This window comes from Coregonus clupeaformis, chromosome 17, assembly GCF_020615455.1.
Source record: "Coregonus clupeaformis isolate EN_2021a chromosome 17, ASM2061545v1, whole genome shotgun sequence".
Lineage (NCBI taxonomy): Eukaryota > Metazoa > Chordata > Actinopteri > Salmoniformes > Salmonidae > Coregonus > Coregonus clupeaformis.
The window spans coordinates 35,286,443-35,303,718 of record NC_059208.1 but is presented as its reverse complement, the minus strand read 5'-3'; the positions used below and the strand labels follow the sequence as shown (position 1 = coordinate 35,303,718).

General features: G+C 40.3%; 1 pseudogene; it reads left to right on the top strand.

The window, feature by feature from the left end:
• The window catches only part of LOC123492892, a 46,104-nt pseudogene extending 32,388 nt beyond the window's left edge, over positions 1-13,716 (top strand).
• The last annotated feature ends 3,560 nt before the right edge of the window (positions 13,717-17,276 follow it).

The following is a 17,276-nucleotide window of genomic DNA, read 5'->3' as shown; positions in this document are numbered from 1 at the left end:
GCGGTGTGGGTGAACGGATGATCTCTGCATGTGTATTTCCACCATAAAGCTTGGAGGAGGAGGTGTTATGGTGTGGGGGTGCTTTGCTGGTGACACATTTATTTAGAATTCAAGGCACACTTAACCAGCATGGCTACCACAGCATATCATTTGTTTTTCAACAGGACAATGACCCAACACACCTCCAGGCTGTGTAAGGGCTATTCTACCAAGAAGGAGAGTGATGGAGTGCTGCATCAGATGACCTGGCCTCCACAATCCCCCGACCTCAACCCAATTGAGATGAGTCGGACGGCAGAGTGAAGGAAAAGCAGCCAACAAGTGCTCAGCATATGTGAGAACTCCTTCAAGACTATTGGAAAAGCATTCCAGGTGAAGCTGGTTGAGAGAATGCCAAGAGTGTGCAAAGCTGTCATCAAGGCAAAGGGTGGCTATTTGAAGAATCTCAAATATAAAATATATTTTGATTTGTTTAACACTTTTTTGGTTACTACATGATTCCATATGTGTTACTTCATAGTTTTGATGTCTTCACTATTATTCTACAATGTAGAAAATAGTAAAAAATAAAGAAAAACCCTTGAGTAGGTGTTCTAAAACCTTTGACCGGTAGTGTAGATCAAAGCTGAATCAATAGCCGTGTTCGAGAGCAGCAAAACGACTGCAGGCGACTGATCTACAAATCACCTTGCATCATAAATAACTACTCATTATTATTTGTAGATCAGTCAGTCAGTCACAATTTGCCCATGATACATTGAGGTTTTGATCCTCTTGAACACGGCCAATGTCTGCAAGATCACATGATATATATATATATATATTCTATATAACAGAACCAGATAAAATAGCATATTTTAACCTTACTATAAGAAAAAAACACCACCTAATTTCTTATGATATTTTAGGATGATGGTCGCATTTAGGATGATGATCGCATTTTTCTCTCATGTGGCCAAAACACTGCAGCGCGCAAGGTGCAACTAGGCATAATATGTGCTTTGATTGAAACTGAACACAGGTAGGCTATGCTACAGTTTGTTAACACCATCTTTTCAAAAATCTGGTCACTGCACATAATTCAACAGAACACTGTTGGCTACTTCGGAACTGTAGCAGCCTATAACCTATAAGAAGTTCTAAATGCATATCCCCATGAAACTGATTGATATGCAGATGCTGCATGGACGTTTCACCGGTAAAATTTGAAGAATTATAATTCACGATTGACAGTGGAAAATGTAAAGGGAGGTTCTCGACAAGTAGAGCAGAGAATGTGAGCAAAGTAGATGATCCCAGGGACCCACAGCCTGGATCCGCAGCAATGGCGTGCCATCATCATTGCTTTGCACATAAAGAGCTTCACAGGCAAGGATATTGCTGCTAGTAAGATTGCACCTAAATCAACCATTTATCGGATCATCAAGAACTTCAAGGAGAGAGGTTCAATTGTTATGAAGAAGGCTTCAGGGCGCCCAAGAAAGTCCAGCAAGCGCCAGGATCGTCTCCTAAAGTTGATTCAGCTGTGGGATCGGGGCACCACCAGTGCAGAGCTTGCTCAGGAATGGCAGCAGGCAGGTGTGAGTGCATCTCCTTTCCGATTGTTTGGGGCATCCGGAAAAAAGCTTGTCCGGAGAAGACAAGGTGAGCGCTACCATCAGTCCTGTGTCATGCCAACAGTAAAGCGACCATTCATGTGTGGGGTTGCTTCTCAGTCAAGGGAGTGGGCTCACTCACAGCCATGAATAAAGAATGGTACCAACACATCCTCCGAGAGCAACTTCTCCCAACCATCCAAGAACAGTTTGGTGACGAACAATGCCTTTTCCAGCATTATGGAGCACCTTGCCATAAGGCAAAAGTGATAACTAGGTGGCTCGGGGGAACAAAACATCAACATTTTGGGTCCATGGCCAGGAAACTCCCCAGACCTTAATCCCATTGAGAACTTGTGGTCAATCCTCAAGAGGCGGGTGGACAAATAAAAACCCACAAATTCTGACAAACTCCAAGCATTGATTATGCAAGAATGGGCTGCCATCAGTCAGGATGTGGCCCAGAAGGTAATTGACAGCATGCCAGGGCGGATTGCAGAGGTCTTGAAAAAGAAGGGTCAACACTGCAAATATTGACTCTTTGCATAAACTTAATGTACTTGTCAATAAAAGCCTTTGACGCTTATGGAATGCTTGTAATTATACTTCAGTATACCATAGTAATATCTGACAAAAATATCTAAAAACACTGAAGCAGCAAACTTTGTGAAGACCAATACTTGTGTCATTCTCAAAACTTTTGACCACGACTGTACACTAGTAACCTAGTTTTAAAAAAATAAAACAATGATTTAAATCACTTTTTACGCAGTAAGCTATATCAATAGGAATTAAAAGGGAGTATTTGGGAGCGTTCGAGGGGCGCCTTCCAAAGTGTGTTGCATTATGGGGTCAAACATTTTCCAATTTGCGACTGCATGAACTTTACAGAAACCATGTGATGAAAGGTCATGAAGTTTTGACTGCAGTTGACTGCAAATTTCTGCAGTTGCTCATCACCAACTGCATCCTGCAGCCCTCACCTGCATTGTGGGAGGCTCTATTTTCAACCAATCATTGGGGTGTTTTTGTTTTACCAGATGTGACTGAAACAGGAACCAACTTTGCTGCGATTCATGTATACATTAGATACAGTTGAAGTTGGAAGTTTACATACACTTAGATTGGAGTCATTAAAACTCATTTTTCAACCACTCCACAAATTTCTTGTTAACACACTATAGTTTTGGCAAGTCGGTTAGGACATCTACTTTGTGCATGACACAAGTAATTGTTCCAACAATTGTTTACAGACAGATTATTTACTTATAATTCACTGTATCACAATTCCAGTGGGTCAGAAGTTTACATACACTAAGTTGACTGTGCCTTTAAACAGCTTGGAAAATTCCAGAAAATGATGTCATGGCTTTAGAAGCTTCTGATAGGCTAATTGACATCATTTGAGTCAATTGGAGGTGTACCTGTGGATGTATTTCAAGGCCTACCTTCAATTTCAGTGCCTCTTTGCTTGACATCATGGGAAAATCTAAAGAAATCAGCCAAGACCTCAGAAAATAATTGTAGACCTCCACAGTCTGGTTCATCCTTGGGAGCAATTTCCAAACGCCTGAAGGTACCACGTTCATCTGTACAAACAATAGTACGTAAGTATAAACACCATGGGACCACGCAGCTGTCATACCGCTCAGGAAGGAGACGCGTTCTGTCTCCTAGAGATGAACGTACTTTGGTGCGAAAAGTGCAAATCAATCCCAGAACAACAGCAAAGGACCTTGTGAAGATGCTGGAGGAAACAGGTACAAAAGTATCTATATCCACAGTAAAACGAGTCCTATATCGACATAACCTGAAAGGCCGCTCAGCAAGGAAGAAGCCACTGCTCTAAAACCGCCATAAAAAAGCCAGACTACGGTTTGCAACTGCACATGGGGACAAAGATCGTACTTTTTGGAGAAATGTCCTCTGGTCTGATGAAACACAAATAGAACTGTTTGGCCATAATGACCATCGTTATGTTTGGAGGAAAAAGGGGGTTACTTGCAAGCCGAAGAACACCATCCCAAACGTGAAGCACGGGGGTGGCAGTCGGGTTGCTTTACTGCAGGAGGGACTGGTGCACTTCACAAAATAGATGGCATCATGAGGAAGGAAAATGATGTGGAAATATTGAAGCAACATCTCAAGACATCAGTCAGGAAGTTAAAGCTTGGTCGCAAATGGGTCTTCCAAATGAACAATGACCCCAAGCATACTTCCAAAGTTGTGGCAAAAATGCTTAAGGACAACAAAGTCAAGGTACTGGAGTGGCCATCACAAAGCCCTGACCTCAATCCTATAGAAAATGTGTGGGCAGAACTGAAAAAGCGTGTGTGAGCATGGAGGCCTACAAACCTGACTCAGTTACACCAGCTCTGTCAGGAGGAATGGGCCAAAATTCACCCAACTTATTGTGGGAAGCTTGTGGAAGGCTAGCCGAAACAACAATTGACCCAAGTTAAACAATTTAAAGGCAATGCTACCAAATACTAATTGAGTGTATGTAAACTTCTGACCCACTGGGAATGTGATGAAAGAAATAAAATCTGAAATAAATCATTCTCTCTACTACTATTCTGACATTTCACATTCTTAAAATAAAGTGGTGATTCTAACTGACCTAAGACAGGGAATCTTTACTAGGATTAAATGTCAGGAATTGTGAAAAATATGTATTTGGCTAAGGTGTATGTAAATTTCCGACTTCAACTGTATGTACAATTGAATGTGGTATTTGAGGCTCTCTCTCACCAAATGATAGCACAATGTACACACGTATACAGTATTTACAATTTGTGAGTGTGTGATATGGGGGTTGGAGACATGTTTATTTCAACATTGCAAAGAAAAACTTTTATAAACAATGGCAAAACTACCATGTTGCAGTTAGCCCTGCTGTTGGAAAACCACATCAGTGTACGACTTTTGGCTGTCGCAGATTAACCTCCCCCTACTTCACTCCTCGACTTTCGTCTACAGTCGGTTGCTTTCACCTTACCACTGAATGTGCCATTTAAAATAACTTGCATCTCACAAATCCTGAGCAGGGAGTTGAGGACCAATCAAATTAGATTCCATCACTCTAGCAAAGAGGAGCCATCATCCCTTCATTCTATGTTCATAACGGTTTCGTTCTTTACTACACTTTTATGACCTGTATAATGTGTCAGAAAAATATTTGGAATGTCCCAATGGTTCATGCATTCAAAACAAGAGTTGTAATGTCAGTTTTCTGTGTGATATCATCGGTCTGACTAAACTGTTATCAATGTCTATTCTATTCTGCATGTGGTAAGTTCTTACTTACATATGTACGTATGTATGTACAGATGTCGTATCTTAACTTGATCACTCTATTTTCGTGGAGAATTTTACTGCTGCATCAGGAAATTCAAATGAGTCCCTGAAAATTAGTAGTTCTTTTTCTCTCCATGTGGCTGCAGTCGAGTCATTGGCATTAGGGCTTGCTATCAAAATAATGTTCTCTCTCGCTCTCTGAAACACTAGGCCTAAGTCCTATAAATGCAACATTCAAATGTACAACAATTGATCTGAAAGCAGCCATACACATCAACAACCATTTTTTTATATAGCTTAATAAGCAAGATAAATATTGGTCTCCACTAGTGAATACTAAAGTCATAATGTTGTTCAGTTGTGGCCTGGGGTGGTCTAGGGGTTAGGGCCGCTGCCTTCATATAGGCCTACCGTGTCGAACGTGGGTTCGATTTCATCTCACGCTCTTCTGGCACAAATAACTCAATTCCCCCAATTTACTTTATTTATTTACACATTTCAAACAGTCCATTGATATTTTACCCCCTGACCATACCATACCAGACACTTTTGGATAACATAAATAGGGAACAAATATAATAATAACAATAGGCTACACTAACATTAGTTTCCATTCATACAAAGTGTCTGGTAAATTGCCGCAGTAGATTTGCTGTGGTAAACGAGGAAATACTTTATTTATACTGTACGGAATGCTTGTCAAATATACTGAACAAAAATATAAACGCAACATGAGTTACAGTTCATATGAGGAAATCAGTCATTTGAAATAAATAAATTAGGCCCTAATCTATGGATTTCACATGACTGGGAATACAAATATGCATTTGTTGGTCACAGATACGTAAAAGAAAATGGGCCTCACAATGGGCCTCAGGATCTCGTCACGATGTTTTTGTGCATTCAAATTGCCATCGATAAAATGCAATTGTGTTCGTTGTCTGTAGCTTATGCCTGCCCATACCATAACCCCACCGCCACCATGGGGCACTCTGTTCACAACGTTGACATCAGCAAACCACTCGCCCACACTCCGCCATACATGTGGTCTACGGTTGTGAGGCCAAATTCTCTAAAATGACATTGGAGGTGGCTTATGGTAGATAAATTAACTTTCAATATTCTGGCAGCAGCGCTGGTGGACATTCCTGCAGTCAGCATGCCAATTGCATGCTCCCTCAAAACTTGAGACATCTGTGGCTTTGTGTTGTGTGACAAAACTGGCTTTTATTGTCCCCGGCACAAGGCGCACCTGTGTAATGATCATGCTGTTTAATCAGCTACTTGATATGCCACACCTGTCAGGTGGATGGATTATCTTGGCAAAGGAGAAATGCTCACTAACAGGGATGTGAACAAATTTGTGTAGATAAATCACCCTTAGTCTGTTCAAAAAGTACTAAGTTGTTCCAATAAAAATACCAACCAGAGGGCGAACAGTATCTTGAAAGACTTTGGTTGCAAGCAGGACTAACGTTAAGGTAACATATAAATCATATTTCAGGGAACGGTAATGAGGTGACCAATAATGGTTGCAACTGAGATCAGCTGTGCAGGTGAATTTAGCGTTATTGATGATTTAATGAGACATCAAGTGGCGATAATCTAGTGCCATTGATGGTTGCAAAAGGCCTGTTGTTATTTTATTATATTCCAATAGCCTACACCCGTTAACCTATTCATTGTAACATAGTGAAAGGTGTGAAAACCCATAATAGGCTAGCTTACTGTTAGTGTTTCCCTGGCTGAGTTTATGAGCTGATATCGGCCATCAGTTGATTGACAGATGTAGGCCTACCGTAGAACGATAAACTTTCCTCCAATGTGGATGCTCGCCCACATTTTATACTTAGGCTACAGTGCCTTCAGAATGTATTCATACCCCTTGACATATTCCAAATGTTGTTGTGTTACAGCCTGAATTCAAAATGGATTGAATGAAAAAAAAATCTACACACAATACCCCATAATGACAAAGTCAAAACATGTTTTTAGAAATTCTATCAAATTGATTGAAAATGAAATACAGAAATATCTAATTTACATAAGTATTCACACCCCTGAGTCAATACATGTTAGAATCACCTTTGGCAGCAATTACAGCTGTGAGTCTTTCTGGGTAAGTCTCTAAGAGCTTTGCACACCTGGATTGTGCAATCCAGGTGTGCAAACTCTTTTTAAAGTTGTTGATCATTGCTAGACAGCCGTTTTCAGTTCAGAAACATTCAATGTAATCTTGGTAAGCAACTCCAGTGTATATTTGACCTTGTGTTTTAGGTTATTGTCCTGATGAAAGGTGAATTTGTCTCCCAGTGTCTTTTGGAAAGCAGACTGAACCAGGTTTTCCTGTAGGATTTTCCCTGTGCTTAGCTCTATTCCGTAAATTTTTATTTAAAAGAACTCCCTAGTCCTTTCCGATGTCAAGAATACCCATAACATGATGCAGCCACCACCATGCTTTAAAATATATAGAGTGGTACTCAGTGATGTGTTGTGTTGGATTTGCCCCAAACGTAATGTTTTACTTTAGGGCCTTATTGCAAACAGGATGCATGTTCTGTACAGGATTCCTTCTTTTACATTTACATTTAGTCATTTAGCAGACGCTCTTATCACTCAAATAGGTTAGTATTGTGGAGTATCTACAATGTTGTTGATCCATCCTCAGTTTTCTCCTATCACAGCCATTAAACTGTTTTAAAGACACGATTGGCCTCATGGTGAAATCCCTGAGCGGTTTCCTTCCTCTCCGGCAACTGAGTTAGGAAGGACGCTTGTATCTTCGTTATTATGTGACTTGTTAAGCCAATTTTCCTCCTGAAGTTATTTATTAGTTTTACTTCTTGTAAACATTTAAATAAATGCAATTAACTTGTGGGCTTAATGTAGGCTCAGGCTGGTCACTAGATTGCCCAGCACTCATAAGGCCCTGACTCAGAGCATGCTGCTTAGATCACTGCGCTACGGCAGTTCACAATGCCTAACTTTCATGAAAATACTTTCCCCCCCCATAAAAAACAGATGTTTTAGGCTTAGTTATAGTGAAACACGTCAATTCTGGTCTTCATTTTGACAGTTTGTTGCAAGAATGATATATTTTGGTCTTTTAGCAGTAAATCTAGCTCTTTTTGCCCATAGCGGTTCAACTCTACCATTGAAATCTTTATGTAGAGGCACCTTGAGAAGGTGCCCTTTACGTCATCTCAAGGGAGGGGTCCGGTATGAAATACACTCCCTTCTAGGTGTGCTTGGCTGGGTTTCCCAAAAGCATCATAGCACTAAGATCATATTTTGTCCATTTAATTTCAATGGAATTAAGATGATTTTAGTGCTAAGAAACCCTGGATGGTACCACCTCAAGATTTACTATAAAGCAGGTGACAGTGCTCCTTATTTGGCAATAGTCTTGGTAAGTGGAGTGCGACAATATATTTTGCATGATGCCTCTTTGTCTACACTACTGACGTTACACAATATTCAAAAGGCAGTAAGGCACATTTCCGCATATGACCAAATTCAAAGTTTTTGCTTACCATTTCATACACATCTATGTGCTTTTACGAAGAAAAAAATACATGTATGCTTTGAGGATTATACGTTTATATTCGTAGCTACATCCATCGTAACAAGTAATCGATGACAATGGTGATCATGTCAACTTGTTGTATTTTTTCAGTAACAGTATGACTGATTGGTGGCGCAGTCTGCTAAGGCAGTTGGCTCCTAGTTGAATGATTATGAGTTCTAATCCTGTGCCCACACACTTCTAATTCTGAAAAGTTAAAGCATATCTGTGAGAGGGGTCACCCTGGTAGTAGTTGTAGGTTTTTATACAGTACCCAATAAGACCAATCTGTGAGTTAATTTGACCATTGGATAAAGAGCTGCATAAATACTGCAATGCGGGTTGGATTGAATTGAGCCCTTAATCTTCATTTTCAAGGTGATGATTGCACTTTTCTTTCCAACACAATACCGCAATAAATGACTTTGCTGATAGCTACTTTATTGAGGAAAAGTGTACTTACTATGCCTGTGATATAGTATGTGGTTGTCCCACCTAGCTATCTTAAGATGAATGCACTAACTGTAAGTCACTCTGGATAAGAGCATCTGCTAAATTACTAAAATGCCAAATGTAAATGTGAGGGAACTCAGCGCCTTACCACTGTGAGCTAACTGTCCAGAACTGTATTTGCTTGCGATGCACATCATTTTATTATCAAGTGGCTCGTTTCAGCTCGTTTCATCTTGTTCTTGATACCATGTCTTTTTTAGGTGTTTTGACTGATTTCATGTCAATGCTAATATAGCTACAATTAGCTAGGTAGTTAACCAACAACTGTAACAATATATTTGCTCATTGTGCAAATGGACAGTGGGGAAAAAAAGTATTTAGTCAGCCACCAATTGTGCAAGTTCTCCCACTTAAAAAGATGAGAGAGGCCTGTAATTTTCATCATAGGTACACGTCAACTATGACAGACAAATTGAGGAAAAAAAATCCAGAAACTCACATTGTAGGATTTTTAATGAATTTATTTGCAAATTATGGTGGAAAATAAGTATTTGGTCACCTACAAACAAGCAAGATTTCTGGCTCTCACAGACCTGTAACTTCTTCTTTAAGAGGCTCCTCTGTCCTCCACTCGTTACCTGTATTAATGGCACCTGTTTGAACTTGTTATCAGTATAAAAGACACCTGTCCACAACCTCAAACAGTCACACTCCAAACTCCACTATGGCCAAAACCAAAGAGCTGTCAAAGGACACCAGAAACAAAAGTGTAGACCTGCACCAGGCTGGGAAGACTGAATCTGCAATAGGTAAGCAGCTTGGTTTGAAGAAATCAACTGTTGGAGCAATTATTAGGAAATGGAAGACATACAAGACCACTGATAATCTCCCTCGATCTGGGGCTCCACGCAAGATCTCACCCTGTGGGGTCAAAATGGTCACAAGAACGGTGAGCAAAAATCCCAGAACCACACGAGGGGACCTAGTGAATGACCTGCAGAGAGCTGGGACCAAAGTAACAAAGCCTACCATCAGTAACACACTACGCCGCCAGGGACTCAAATCCTGCAGTGCCAGACGTGTCCCCCTGCTTACGCCAGGCCCGTCTGAAGTTTGCTAGAGTGCATTTGGATGATCCAGAAGAGGATTGGGAGAATGTCATATGGTCAGATGAAACCAAAATAGAACTTTTTGGTAAAAACTCAACTCGTCGTGTTTGGAGGACAAAGAATGCTGAGTTGCATCCAAAGAACACCATACCTACTGTGAAGCATGGGGGTGGAAACATCATGCTTTGGGGCTGTTTTTCTGCAAAGAGACCAGGACGACTGATCCGTGTAAAGGAAAGAATGAATGGGGCCATGTATCGTGAGATTTTGAGTGAAAACCTCCTTCCATCAGCAAGGGCATTGAAGATGAAACGTGGCTGGGTCTTTCAGCATGACAATGATCCCAAACACACCGCCCGGGCAACGAAGGAGTGGCTTCGTAAGAAGCATTTCAAGGTCCTGGAGTGGCCTAGCCAGTCTCCAGATCTCAACCCCATAGAAAATCTTTGGGGGAGTTGAAAGTCCGTGTTGCCCAGCGACAGCCCCAAAACATCACTGCTCTAGAGGAGATCTGCATGGAGGAATGGGCCAAAATACCAGCAACAGTGTGTGAAAACCTTGTGAAGACTTACAGAAAACGTTTGACCTGTGTCATTGCCAACAAAGGGTATATAACAAAGTATTGAGAAACTTTTGTTATTGACCAAATACTTATTTTCCACCATAATTTGCAAATAAATTCATTAAAAATCCTACAATGTGATTTTCTGGAATTTCTTTTCTGATTTTGTCTGTCATAGTTGACGTGTACCTATGATGAAAATTACAGGCCTCTCTCATCTTTTTAAGTGGGAGAACATGCACAATGGGTGGCTGACTAAATACTTTTTTCCCCCACTGTATTTATGTTTTCAATAAACATTGGATGTTGTCAACAATCTAAACCAGCCCTGTCTGTTTTGCCCCATAGTTGCTAAAAAACCAACCTGTCTATGCTTTAGTGAGAAAGTGTTCGGATCAGGTACAACTACATTTACCCACCCCCAAAATGAATATTTATGAGCAATTCCCCCCACCCACAACTTCTCACCTGAATGCATTTTTTAAAAAGATTTGAAGCGGTTGGGCAAAGGCTGTAATTGGGGTTGAGACTTACCCTTTAACCTTTGAGTTGTTTCTGTTTTAACCCTGTAACCACGCGGAATTAATGCGTCAAAAATAGACATTCATCCATGAGTTAAAGGGCAATGTCCAGATTCGAACACATGCCGACTGCCATATGTGTGCAGGGATCAGTGGCTATAATAATGTATTCTACCTATTGCTTTCCTTCAACATAAAATAAAACAATTGCTTTTCCCTAACGAAAAATACATATACCCCCTACAAATATGTCAATTTATTATAATACACATAAGAATTCACATGAGACGCGCTGTAGCCTGCACATAGCCTACATAAGATAGCCTACAATGTAGGTACGGTACTGCATTGTATACATCACCGCTTCCAGCTGCCCCCTGGCGGCGATTCAAAATATTTATTCAGATATTCAAATCCTCCTGCTGCAGGATTATTTTCCTCCTGTGACGAAAGGGGTCAAATTAAGATCTGACATCTGTACGTACGTACGTACATACTTACTTACTTAGTCCTCTTCATTCCTATGCAGAACATAAGGCATTCCAAATGTAAGCGACTTTCCTAGTAGCCTACTTATAATAGTTTCAACCCCCAGGATCACCATCAGTCACAGACACCAGAGCACAGCCCACACCTCTGGAAGCCTCCCTGGGCGCTCTCATCATGACATTCCACACGCACGCTGGTAGTGGAGATGCCAAGACCCTCATTAAGAAAGAGCTAACCAACCTCATCAAGGCTAAGCTGCCAAACATCGCTGGGGTGAGTCATTGCAACACCTCGGGCCAGTTTCCCGGACACCGATTAAGCCTATTGTCCTGGACTAAAAAGCACTTTCAATAATGAACATCCATTGAGCATGTTTTTTTAAAGTCCAGGACTAGCCTTAATATGTGCCTGGGAAACCGCCCCCTTATGAGATAGCAAATGCTATTCTAATGCTATTTTTTATTGCTAAAGATGCAGTCCGGGATCTTAAGCACTTACAAATTCGTAACATATTGTACAAATTGGAATTCGTAACATATCATATGAATTTTGCAGGGTGTAAAATATCATATAAAATGGATGACGTTGTACACAATTTAGCTACATTTTCGGGGACCTGTTTTGGCTCTTGAGCACTACTTTCAAAACTACTGGCTGAAATTATACAAAAGCTCTGGAGCATCACTTTAAATGTGTCATGATTTTAAGAAAAAAATACACTTGAAATAAAGTTTTATTGAACTTTGACTGATTCTATATTGCAGTCCTAGCCATTCAGTGTGAAAGACAATGAAATACAGAAATCCTAATGTATTGTGTCTTCCTTGTGATCCTATATTACATTGACATAAGCAGAAGGGTGGTCCTGAAGTGGGGGACCTGATGACAATGCTGGACCAGGACACTGACGGCTCCGTGGACTTCAAGGAGTACATCACCCTGATTGGATCCCTTGCATGTGCAACTGTGCTCTAGCGGGAAAATGCCTGCTTCCATCTGCTTTGTACAGTGTATTACATTACACTAGTGCACCCCAGTAAATAATTGGAAATGTATCATTTGATTCAATGCAATTCCCCCCTCCTGCAAATCAAATATGTATTTATTCAGATTTTTGGTCTCTGGATAGGCTACCAACATTCTCATCTCCGGAGCATTTAAGAAACTCCAATATTTCCCTTTGGATCATGGCACTTGCTTTCATAACCGTTACTTAATAATAATAATAATAATAATAATAATAATAATAATAATATCCCATTAAGTCAGCAAGTTGTGCGATATGCCTGCTCGCTGATGCGTGTGTTGGTGACTTGGTGGTGCATGGTTTGATAGGCCTACCTTGAACCCATGTTATCCATATCTATTAAAAACAGCCTACAACAGAAATTGAATTAGGCCTACTATTGTAATGCATGATTGCAATGCAATTCCCCCCTCCTGCAAATCAAAATGTGTCTCGATATACCAGTAATATTCTCAACTCCAGAGCATTAAAAAAACTCTCATAGGCCTTTTCCTGTGGGATCATGGCGCATGCTTTCTCTTTAAAATGTAATGTTTTAATAGGCCCACCAAGAACCCATGTTATCTATATCTATTATAAAACAGTAGGCCTGTAGGCTACGGCTGGTCCTGCATGTCCGATGTGCAGGATGCACATCCAAAAATGGGAGTGAGAATGTCATTTTCACTTCTCCAGTGTGGGCTAACTAATCTACCAGCTCACGTTTGTTGCCTATGTTTTAGGCATAGTGCTTGTTTGACTCATTGTGTACCGTACTTTGTTTTATTTGACAGCATTATTTTAAAGGATTTGAGGGTTAGTTTAAGAGTTGGGGAAAACAGGGCAACGAGTCATTAGATCTGCCGTTGAAGATGTTATGCACAGGGAATAGGCTGCTATAAGCCCATAGCACTGTTGATAGTATACCTTAGATACTGTGGATTGCTGCATGTTGCATACATGATGTGTATAAACCCTGGATGACTGATAGGGGGCGCTGTATTGAAGCTACCGCACAGCCATCTTGGCACCTCTCCATTGAAAAAAAGATGTTGGAAGCTATAGAAATGCATTTATTAATGTCTACATTCGTTTTTGACATGTTTATTATATTACAGACACCATAATGCATACTTTAAATTATATTATGTGAGCTAAACATAAAAATGTTGAGTACTAATGTTACTGTCCCCACTACAACAACAATAACAAAAATACTTAAATAGCCGCGGGAAGTAGGGGTGCTGAGGGTGCTGCAGCCACCCCTGATAAATCACAATTTTAAAAGTATTAATTAAAAAAATATATATGTTTCTTTAAGAAAATAAAAAATCCCACCAAATTAGTGCACTAGGCCTTTATTCCTCCTGTATGAGAGGAGCAGAGCAAAAATCTCCTTATCAGCAGAGCGGGGAGAATTGCCCCCATTCTTTCACCATTCATTGTTCCCATAGGGGGATTTTAGAAATCCCTGCAAGCTCCTGCACGTCATCTCTAGTTGACACCTTTACTGTCAGCTAGTTAGCTACTAGCTACCGTGTTAGAGCTGGGCTGAGACAAAACCGTTCACACACTCCAGCTCTTCAGAACTTCATGCAATGACTGAATCAGACCAAAGCATAGTATTCCAGGTTGAAACAGCTTACCTAGTTGAGAGGTGATAAGACTCAGGCACACCCCTTGGTTCTGAAATAGAGAAGGTTTGCAATTTGGCATCAATAACATGACAGTAATTCTACCTCAAAAACAAACGTGTGAATACCAATGAATTTATACCCCACCATAACAAGTAGGACTAAATAAGGTTACATAACCTTGTCTAGTAGCTATACTAATAATTTGCTGTCCAGAGGGTAACAGCAAACAGATCAATGTCTTCCCGCAGTAAAGTAAGCACACTGTTGGCTCAAGAGATGCTAATCAGTCCATCTCTGAAAACTCTCAAAAAGCCAGACCAAAATAATACAGCTAGCTAGGGTAGCTACAAGTCAAGTAGTAGGTTACTGGAAGTAGGCTACCCACCCCTCACCCACAGACACAAACAAACATGATCAAGAATGCCTAGCTTCATCATCGAAGTTAGCTAGCTAGTTAACTAGCAAGCTAGACTGTTGGTTTATATAAGCCAAAGAAAGGTAAAGTCGTTTTTATGAATTTCTCATGCATTTAAATGGCAAGACAAATAGATGCCTAATGTAGCCAGTATAATGTTGCTAACTAGCTAGCTAACCATGAGCTAGCTAGCATAGCTAGATACCATGTAGTGTAAATGTAAAACTTGCCCAAGACAGTTCACAGAATTGTCAATTTTAAAAAATGTAGCCCATTTATTAATTACTAAATTTAGCTAACATTAGATAGTTAATCTAGAGATTCTTACCTTTTCCTCAATTCGGCAGTCTCGTCCAGATCATCATGGCCCTGGTGAGTGACGTAAAGCTTGAGACACAAATTTGTAGTTATGTATGATAGTCACATTAGCAGCTAAATAGCATTTCATTGTTGGGGGTAAATACAGGCAAATGTATTGATAAAAGTCGACTTGTCCGAGAGAGATTTACACAGTTATCAAAACGTCAAGCCAGGGTAAGCTTACATGAAACACAGCCCTTATTTGAAGTGTTTCTAAAATCCCCTATGGGAAAAATGTATGGTGGAAAAATGATTGGAACCGTTTCCATGCTTGACCGTTAGGTTTTATGGGTATTATGACTCATACTGTGGTACTTTATGGCCAACACATAGCATCAGCAATCCAGGGTTTATATACAACATTGGTTGCATATTAAGGGTGTGTTCGTAAATTCACTCTGGAGTGGCAGAATGCGCTCGGGGTGCACTCTGGGCGTTCGTAAATTCAGAGTGTTGTCAGATTGTCCATTTGTAAATTCAGAGCTTATCTGAGCGTTCTGACCTCACAACGGCAGTCAAGCACCTAAGCTAACTGGCTAAAGTTGGCTAGCTTGCTAGCTAGCTACTTCCAGACACAAATGAGAGAACACCTCAGTCTGACCATTTTGCTCGTCCTAGCAGAGCTGGTTAAGATGTTTTAATGTTATCTAGAGCATTGGTGATGATAACTGTGCTGCTGGCAACAATATTTTGCCAACATCGGTCATATTCAAGGGGTGTTGCACGTTCATAAATGCATCAGTTATTCAGCGCTCTCGCACACTCAGACGAGAGTGCTCTGAAATCGGAGTAAATAACCAGAGTGAATTTACGAATGCACCCTAATATTACTATTGTGACGCATAATTGCTATGGTAATTTGGAATGTTCAGTCAATGAGCATTATGGGTAACGTAGTCATTCTACAGAATCTAAATTGCCCTAGAAGTGCTTACATCATTTTACATTCTGACAGCACGGTATCCCAGGGGGAAAAAACAAAAATACAAAACACAGGAGGACATGCTTCTTTTAAGCCTAAAATGAAGGAAATCAGTGTTAAATCAACTGCAATTTAGAGGCTTAAGGTAATATAATATAGATGCCACATGAATAAATGCCTGTTTAATTTTAATTTGTTTGTCTGGGTGTTTTCTTAGTGAATAAGGTTTTTGTGAATAGGTTTTGTTGAATGAGGAATTTATAAGGAATAAACGTTTTTGTGAATAACATATGTCATATGTACTAGTAGGCTAATTAATATGTAATAATGACATAATGCTGTGACACCATTTCCTTGTACCATAGGGGTAGTTGAGATCAAATTGTTTTCACATGGATGCGCTGGTTATGCTAGTAGATTAATGAAACTGTTTCTTATAAAAGTATAGCCTAGCTAGATGTGTGGCTTTCTGATAATCAGTCAAAATCAGCAAAAGCGTGGTAGGCTATCTGCCCTGTCCCATTATGGCGTCTGTGAGCGCTCAGGCAGCGCCATTGAGACACAACGCTGCGAACTCTCTAGGCCTACATCTCTATGGGTTAACATTAACGAATGTATAACATATGAATTACTATGTATAACTTTGTAAGACTATAATGTACAGTGGGGAAAAAAAGTATTTAGTCAGCCACCAATTGTGCAAGTTCTCCCACTTAAAAAGATGAGAGAGGCCTGTCATTTTCATCATAGGTACACGTCAACTATGACAGACAAAATGAGGAAAAAAAATCCAGAAAATCACATTGTAGGATTTTTAATGAATTTATTTGCAAATTATGGTGGAAAATAAGTATTTGGTCAATAACAAAAGTTTCTCAATACTTTGTTATATACCCTTTGTTGGCAATGACACAGGTCAAACGTTTTCTGTAAGTCTTCACAAGGTTTTCACACACTGTTCCTGGTATTTTGGCCCATTCCTCCATGCAGATCTCCTCTAGAGCAGTGATGTTTTGGGGCTGTCGCTGGGCAACACGGACTTTCAACTCCCCTCCAAAGATTTTCTATGGGGTTGAGATCTGGAGACTCCAGGACCTTGAAATGCTTCTTACGAAGCCACTCCTTCGTTGCCCGGGCGGTGTGTTTGGGATCATTGTCATGCTGAAAGACCCAGCCACGTTTCATCTTCAATGCCCTTGCTGATGGAAGGAGGTTTTCACTCAAAATCTCACGATACATGGCCCCATTCATTCTTTCCTTTACACGGATCAGTCGTCCTGGTCCCTTTGCAGAAAAACAGCCCCAAAGTATGATGTTTTCACTCCCATGCTTCACAGTAGGTATG